The 8013-nt window shown below is 40.5% G+C and overlaps 1 protein-coding gene and 1 long non-coding RNA gene across 4 annotated transcripts in view; one reads left to right on the top strand and one right to left on the bottom strand.

Moving 5' to 3' along the window:
• LOC117606470 (uncharacterized) overlaps window positions 1-8013 on the top strand; it is a 108139-nt gene that overhangs the window by 45076 nt on the left and 55050 nt on the right. The gene's annotated exons all lie outside the window — the stretch shown is intronic.
• The window catches only part of LOC117606479 (uncharacterized), a 103885-nt gene continuing 99667 nt past the window's right edge, over window positions 3796-8013 (bottom strand). The window contains exon 4 of one of the 2 annotated variants that reach the window (XR_004581966.2): window positions 3796-4458. This is a non-coding gene — a long non-coding RNA (uncharacterized LOC117606479). The remainder of the gene's footprint in view (window positions 4459-8013) is intronic. The other variant, XR_004581965.2, reaches the window with a different exon arrangement.

Here is an 8013-nt window from a genome sequence, read left to right as displayed (position 1 = left end):
GTCTGAGGTGCGGTAAAAGGACTGGTAAAACAGGCTGTGCTTTCTACATACAGACCTAATCTAGTGACTATGTAGTCACTGCCTAATCTCATCTGGGGGTGTCTCCCCCAGATATCCTAAATCATGACTCCCCGTAAACAAAGGCATGTCCACTCTTTTGTGTCTATAGTCACTGAAATACATTTGTTCAGTTATTTCTAAACAATATTCATAAAACATTAGTGAAATGAAAATACAAAATAAGTATGTATTTATCTATTATCTAAAAAAGATAAATTACCCCATGGGAACTTGAAAGCGTTTTACCATTCCTTTGCCACATCCTACTGTACCAACTGCAGTTGGAATTCTATCACAGCGCTTCTAGTAGTGAGAATTGAAATTAACTCATTTAGTATATTATATACCATCAGATGGTACATAATCGAGATCATTCACTCGATCTTTGTTAACAACTGAAATACTAATCACATCAATTACTTTCCTTTTCTTGGTAATAATCTACGTTCCTGTCAATCTGTTGCAATGAACGTGTACTTATCGACTGAACTTCGAGTTCAAACGAATAGTTTGCGCCGCTTTCATATAGATGGCACAGTGGCATATGGCTTGGGGTGTTAGGGACCCCGAAGCACCGATGATATTCTTTGAATATCGACATTATGGCAGCCGGGGTGTTAGGGATCCCGGTGTATCAATGGCGCTCTCTGTATACCGACCTAATATCATCTTGGGGTGTCAGGGACCCCGAAATACGAGTAATACTCTTTGCATACTGACATAATGGCATCTGGGGTGCCAGGGACCCCGAAGCTAAAATGTGCGACCCATAGAATTTCTATAAAAAAATTGGAAATAGTTTTCAAGTTGAAAAGTGACACGGACGAACGTCTTTGCGCTTTATATATATAAGATTTAAAAACAGCTAAAAACATTAATTATTGCATAACAAATATGTAAGTTTCAACGATTAGTTTCATTACAGTAAAATTTGCGATAATTTAACTTACTTAAGTATTCACAAGATTGGTGGAAAACTAATATGAAAAGAATTCGAACTGTAAATCGAGGCTAACACAAATGAATAATTTTTTAGTGCACCACAGAAACAGAAGGTAAAGAATTCGAAGATTCCAGGCTCCGTGGTAAATCTTTAGGATCGCGATCAACACATTGTTTCTCATTAAATCGAAGCCGTTAGAAAACAGAAAGGATAAGACAGGAAGGAAAAGATAGAAACGATCGGTAGTGATATGCCACCCGTGGTTTTCTATGAACTTCGCAGCTTCACGCTCGGATTCGTTCGTGGGATCTAAAAGTAAAAACCCGTACGATTACGACGATCGTCAGCAGCGATAAGAAGCCGATCGGATGAAAATCCACGGGATACGATAATCTAACTTGACGTTCGTTATCCTCCCGTGTTTCGTCTCTTTCTCCATCCCGCCATCCTACAGCCCCCATACAGCGTGTTTCTCGATACATACAATTAATAATCTTTTAATTTTCAAGCCAGCCTACCGAGTGCCGCTGTCGCCGGGAATTCAAATAAATCGTATACGGATTTCATAGTCCCATCAAGAAATATTACTACTGGTTCTGCGATCTTATCGTTTCACGCCAGCCGATTTCCATCTACTTTATAAGGCATCAAAGTCGCTTAATTAAATATTCAACGACAAGGATGTCCCCATCGGGATCGCAACGTTACGCAAATGATCATTATTAATATCGGATGATACGAAAGGATTCATTTTAACCGACACGAAATTACTCGAACTAAACAATATTACCATAAATAAGTAACCGTTATTAGTAGATTAACATTTTTATTCAACGACAGATAAGAGGAAGAAAGTATTTGAAAAAAAAAAAAGAAAAATAAATAGAAAAGAAAGAAAGGAACGTTTGACTTTAAGTGCGAGAGGAAAGTTTAAGAGTAGCCAGGTACAGCGAAACATTATCTTTAACAGCGTTTAAAGTCGCCTCCGGGCGGTTCTCATCGGGCGACAAAACCGCGCGTGAACAGAACAGAGAAAGGATTACAAGGGAGGCACACCTATATACTGTTGGAAAACAGTTATACCCGTTGCACGTACCAACGACCCTTATTTATGTCGTATCTGCAACGTTCCCTGTACACGGCCGTACGCCATACGCACGGTCCTGTCTCCTTCGTCTCAGTCGTCGCCCTTTTCTCGCCCTTCTCGTCCCGACGCGACGCCGCGCCGCCTTTCCTCTTTCGCATTATCTGACCGAGCGGCAACGCGCTTTTACGGTCGGCGTATATCAATGACCGGGGCCCGAAGGAATACGCCGGGCATAGGGAGCCGGAGAAAGGGACCAGAAAGCCCCCCGTGACAATGGCCAGGATATAAAAACTTGCGTAAAGCTGTCCCACTTATGGGGGACCACGGTGGCCAGCCAGGCTCGCTCAACGCGACACGCAATAACCTTTTATTTATCGGCGACTTAAACGACGATTTTTCGCGTCGAAATTGAAGGCTTTCTGCTCTTATAAAAGCTATCTCGCCCGAAACACCGGATTCCGTTTAATCCTTTTTTTCATCGGAATCAATGAGAATAAAGTCTAACGAAAGGCGAAACGAATGGAAAAAAATGGTTTATAATTTCGCGATTAAAGGAACCGACGACTTCCGTGATGGCGCGTTTAAACCCGAGGCGACAATTCGATTTGATATCCTGGAACGGGATCACCGGGTGAAAATGTTCACGCGAAAGTTCTCACACTCGGTAACAGATCGCCGGGTGCAGACCATTGATTACCTACATATTTTCCGTGATACGAATGCGTAATAATTCTTATCGTACGTCCTACTACTGTTCGACCCCGTGTTACTTGTACGCACACTATTTCGTCTATGCAATAAATTATCGTTTCGCATAGTACGTGCTCGTTAAAATCATAGCCATTTATAATAATACGCGCGTATTAGGCTCGCTATTAACGTCCACGTAGTGTTTGCATTACACGAGTTATTATGTAGATCGTTACGTGAACAGACTCGGTAAGGTGGGTACACGGATGAAGAACAAAAAAAAAATGAAAGAAAGAAAAAATTAAATATATACAGATGCAAAACTTTCGACTTACCTTATACAGATGGATTCCGTGGCAAACGATGGACGTGGATTATTTTAGGCTGTGTCCAAAACGCCAGAGGCGACCAGCATCGAGTTCCATAGCGACGATTACGAGACGAACAACACTAACTCCAACCTCTTTGCCAGCACGTTCCCCATTAGAATTACAAATATACGTGCCACACGGCACGAGCCTTAGGCGGTGAACTTCGTTCTGGGTTAATGTCAGACATTTTGCGAGAAATTCATCATAAGACCTCCGGGCTAAGAACGCACCTTTACCACTGGTCTCTGGTTTAGAACAGAGAGACGAGTTTTAGAACAACAGGACACCGGATGGTCAAAGTTTGCTCTTACTATTCTAATTACCTCGTGGATTGTAACTTTGTTGTGTGGACGCGTTTTGAAAACTTTTGTCGAACAATTGGAATCCTCGATGTTACAGTGATAGGTTGAAACATCGTTGAAGATTAACTTTTTAATTGGGTACGACGAGCTAATTTGTCATTGAAAAAAGCTTCTCCAGTATATAACGAGATATCCTCTTATGAAACTTTGAAGGCAACTCATGTACAATTAAACTTGATACATTTTTAACCTTTTATGTGGGGAGCTAATTTATTAATTAATTTATTAATTATATTAAATTAATTTTCTAAGTATATGATCCTCCAAAGGTTAAATAATTTTGTAAAAAAAAAATAGCAGGAGATTATTTAATTTACAAGCATACAAATCATACATTATAGATATCAGAGCAGAAACTGTTTATCGAATACAAATCTAAGAATGCACGTAAAAAATGCATCAAATTCTACTGGAATCGTGATGAAACGTATCGTAAACTCATCGACACGTAAAAATCGTGATGCACAAACAACTGTCGATACGATAAGATCGAACACAATAGGGTGTTGTCCCGCATCTGTGTTAATCGATGCATCCTTTCTGTTTCGAATCCCTCCAGGTGTCCCAATCGCTGTCATCGATGGGGAGCTTGAGAACCGACGTGACTTTTTAACTCTCACGGTTACCATCAGATCCGTCGTAGATCGTCACAATGATTCGCTTTGCAGACATCGTGAAATTGTTGAACGAGAAAAAATCGCTATCGTCTTTTGTACGGAATGATAAAAACCCTCCCTATTTGCGGTTCCCACGCCCGCGGTGGATGAGTGCATATACACAGATTTTTCGTCGCTGTTTCGCATTATCGTCTCCGTTTGTACTTATCGCGAAAGTCGACTCCGACGATACGAGTAGTCAGATTGCGACCACATCATGGTTGGTCCTTTCTCGTCCAACTTCTCGTACACAGAGGTTCTCATTTTTTTAAGGGACACCTTGTTGATCCTGTGGAAAAACAAATGAAAATCAATTTAAAAAGTAGCTTCATTAACAAAATTAACTTAAAGTACTTGGAATTGCAAATATCAGTCAAATCTATTGGCATAATTCAGATTCTTTTTCGGGGTAGCTTTTCCAATTGCAATATTTATTTTTATTAAAATAAGATTTAAAAAAGTGAGCGCAGTACCCATTTTGGCCCTTTATTTCCAGTTATGCCAATGCACCTTCTAAATATTTTGGCTGAAATATTTATTTTTATTAAAATAAGATTTTAAGAAATGAGGTCAGTACCCATTTTGGCCCTTTATTTCTAATTATGCCAATGTACCCTGTTCTTCTAACGAATACCTGTCGACAGATGATACGATGAAAAAACTTTCCTCCCTTAGCGTGGCTGTTGAACGAGGAACATGCAAATGGCCGGTTAGAACAAGAGCGTATTCGAGATACCGTAGCACGATAATATTTCAATGTACGCTACCAGTATACGCTGTTGGCCGGGTTAGCGTACGGTGTCGCCTCGTGTGAATCAACCTTGAAGTGGTGACTTTCGAGCCGGTTAGCCCGAACGATCATCGGGGCAAAAGAACCAAACGAATACGACTAAGACTTAATTAGCCGGCGGAGCCTCGGTCCAGGGTGCTCCACGTCGTTACGACAAAATCATTTGTGGCCTCTCGTCGAGCTCCCTCGACCGCGTCCGATTGGTCTCGACGCGACGATTTAATTACCGCCGTTCACCTACCCCCTCGCCTCTACCACCTTCACACCGGCGCTCTGCTTCGATAATTAATCGCTCGCTTAATTGATTAATCGATTAATGGCCGGCTACGATCGAACGCGAGACCCACCGAACGACCAAATAAATCCTCTAACCGCTTCGACCTGTCGCGAATCACCAACTCTACTCCCTCTTCCTTTCTTTTTTTATCATTTTCTTTTCTTCTTTGTTTATGCTTTTTCTTCCCTACGCGCGCGAGACAGGAACACGGACACGCTGTCGTACCAGGTAGAAGGTAAAGTATCTTCAGTAGTTACTGATTTAAATGTGGTTCATTTTCATGTTCGATCATTGCTTGCGAGATCTTTCTTCAAGTTATTGTAGAATCAATGCATGGAACAGGTTTGTGATTCTAGCGACTGTCTACCCGGTCGTGTTGAATACAGGAAACAGAGCGTACCTATAGGAATCGATGCGGTTTCCGTAGAATTCTATGCGCGGAAGTTTGATTACATCGTGGAATTAGTTCGCCACTTGATTTACACTTGTAGAGTACCTGAGTTTCATTGAGTTCCGATAGCAAGTGCTTTCGGTAAATCAAGATATTTTAGTAAAATTCGTTAATTAATAACAAAACATCGTGAATTTGTTTCGATATTATTGAAATTTTCACCTTCACCTTAGTTCGATTCCGCAATTCTATTCATAGAATTTTTCAGAATTTCAGTTCCATTACCGTGGACACACAATTTAACTTATAATGGAGGATGTCCTCGCCACCTCCTCTTTTTTATCGCAATCTAAACTTTCAACGAGCATAACTTTCAGGAATAAGTAAAAATTGGGAAACTCGTCCGGTGCTGAGGCGTAAATCCCAGGTGAGACTGACACTCCTCTCCGGTCGTCGTAACAAAGTAACACGACTCGATTGTAACGAACATTCGAACTAATCTAATTTACCGGAAGCCTCTGTACACGACAGTGTAACCACGTAGACACACCAGGCTGGTTTCGACTGTTCTACGTAGAAATTAGTTTCCGAAACAATTCGGAATTGCAAATGGTCCTCGGTTCGACCACTGCTTCTCGTTGAAATTCTCCAACTCCGGATCCCTGGTACCTTTCATGTAAATAAGACCTTAGGATGGATGAAAAATTATTAAATACATTTCTTTTTTTTTTAAATCACGATCGCGCTATTTCGTTCGTGGTATTATTTTTATCATGGTTCAGTTCATCTTTCTTTTACCAAACAAGAGTGTCTCCGTTACTTCTTTTCGAGGTACGTGTCCGGTTTGTTTAGGAGGCAGTGGAGAACGTCGGAATAAATCCAACGTTTCGTCAGTCAGAGGGTCAACGGAGCCTTTGATCTGGATGAACCTCTTGCCGGATCCCGTCGTGCAACATTTCAAGTTTCTTTCTCGAATTCCTAGATCCTCGGTCATACGTTCCAGATCGTGTACGTGATCCGAACGAAGCAACGGATAGGATGCGTTTCCATTAAATTTCATTTCTTCGCGCTTATACCGCTCTCCCTTGCGTCTTTCAATCAACGTCGTACTGATCGACAGGATCGACTGATTTAATTAAACGTTTTACTTCTATCCAATAAAAAATAACATACATTCGTTGGAAATTTTCTATCTTTCGAAACGGAGCATTTGACATAAATTTTCAAGCAATTATATCTTCCAGAATAATTAAAAAGAAGAAGCTTTTTTTATTATATCTTCCACTTATTTTGGTACGTTCCATACCTGTAGAAGTTAATAACAAATTTTCTAATTTTGGAATGAACTATTTGTCATTAATTTCTAAGTAATTATATCTTCCGGAATAATTAAAAAGAAGATGCTTTTTTTATTGATATTATATCTTGCACCTATCTCAGTACGTTCCATGCCTGTTGAACTTAATAACAAATTTTCTATATTTCGAGATGAACCATTTAATATAAATTTCTAAGCAATTATATCTTCTAGAATAATTAAAAAGAAGCTTTTCTTGATTGATATTTTATCTTCTACCTATCTCAGTACACTCTGTACCTGTTGAAGTTAATAACAAAGATAGCCTTTGCCTTACGTCAATTAGCCTAACTAATTAGCTGGAAATAATTCTGAGAAAGTTGATAGAGGGTACGAAGTACAAGGAAGGCGATTCAGCAATATCTTTTCGAGTATCGCACGTACGCGACAACGTCAACGTTTCGAGACAGTTTTCGAGAGGATAATGTCGACGATCCAGTTTCGTACCCGGTCCGTTCTCCGTCCGTTGTATTAGAGGCGGCGATAACTTGCCTCGTAATCAGCGCTCGATCCAGCCTCGTAAAAATATAATTTAACGAAGCGGTGGAAAAAAAAGAAAAGAGAAATGGCAGATGAAACGAACCGTGGAACAGAACCATCCAACGGGCTACGTGCGGAACGAGCCGCACCACGATGGATGCGCGGTATTTATTATGACAGTTTAAGAATATAGGTAATTATTTACGTTTATTGTTCGATCCTGATGTTTATGGTTTATGTAAATTATATCCTGTAACGGGGTAGTTAACCCCCCACCCCATCGTTCAGTTTGTCGACCGACTCGCGAGATCTTATTGTTCCAACGACATCCTTACCCCTCCTTCGTTTCTCTGTACCGTCGTAAGCTCGATCTCGATCGATCAAATCGACGTTGAATATTCAACACGCTGTAACATTGCTCCCCCTTGGGAAAACATTTCGATTATACCAGCGTGTGCGGTGTAATTGCTATTGAGATTCAAGTGCTGCGATACTTAAAAGGGGAGCTTCTTTTTTTTAGTAAGTGATGGCCACAAGAATTATTTGATA

The sequence above is a fragment of the Osmia lignaria genome, chromosome 9 (genome assembly GCF_051020975.1).
Source record: "Osmia lignaria lignaria isolate PbOS001 chromosome 9, iyOsmLign1, whole genome shotgun sequence".
Classification (NCBI taxonomy): domain Eukaryota; kingdom Metazoa; phylum Arthropoda; class Insecta; order Hymenoptera; family Megachilidae; genus Osmia; species Osmia lignaria.
Note: the sequence above shows the minus strand (reverse complement) of the source record. Positions and strands in the feature narration are given on the sequence as shown.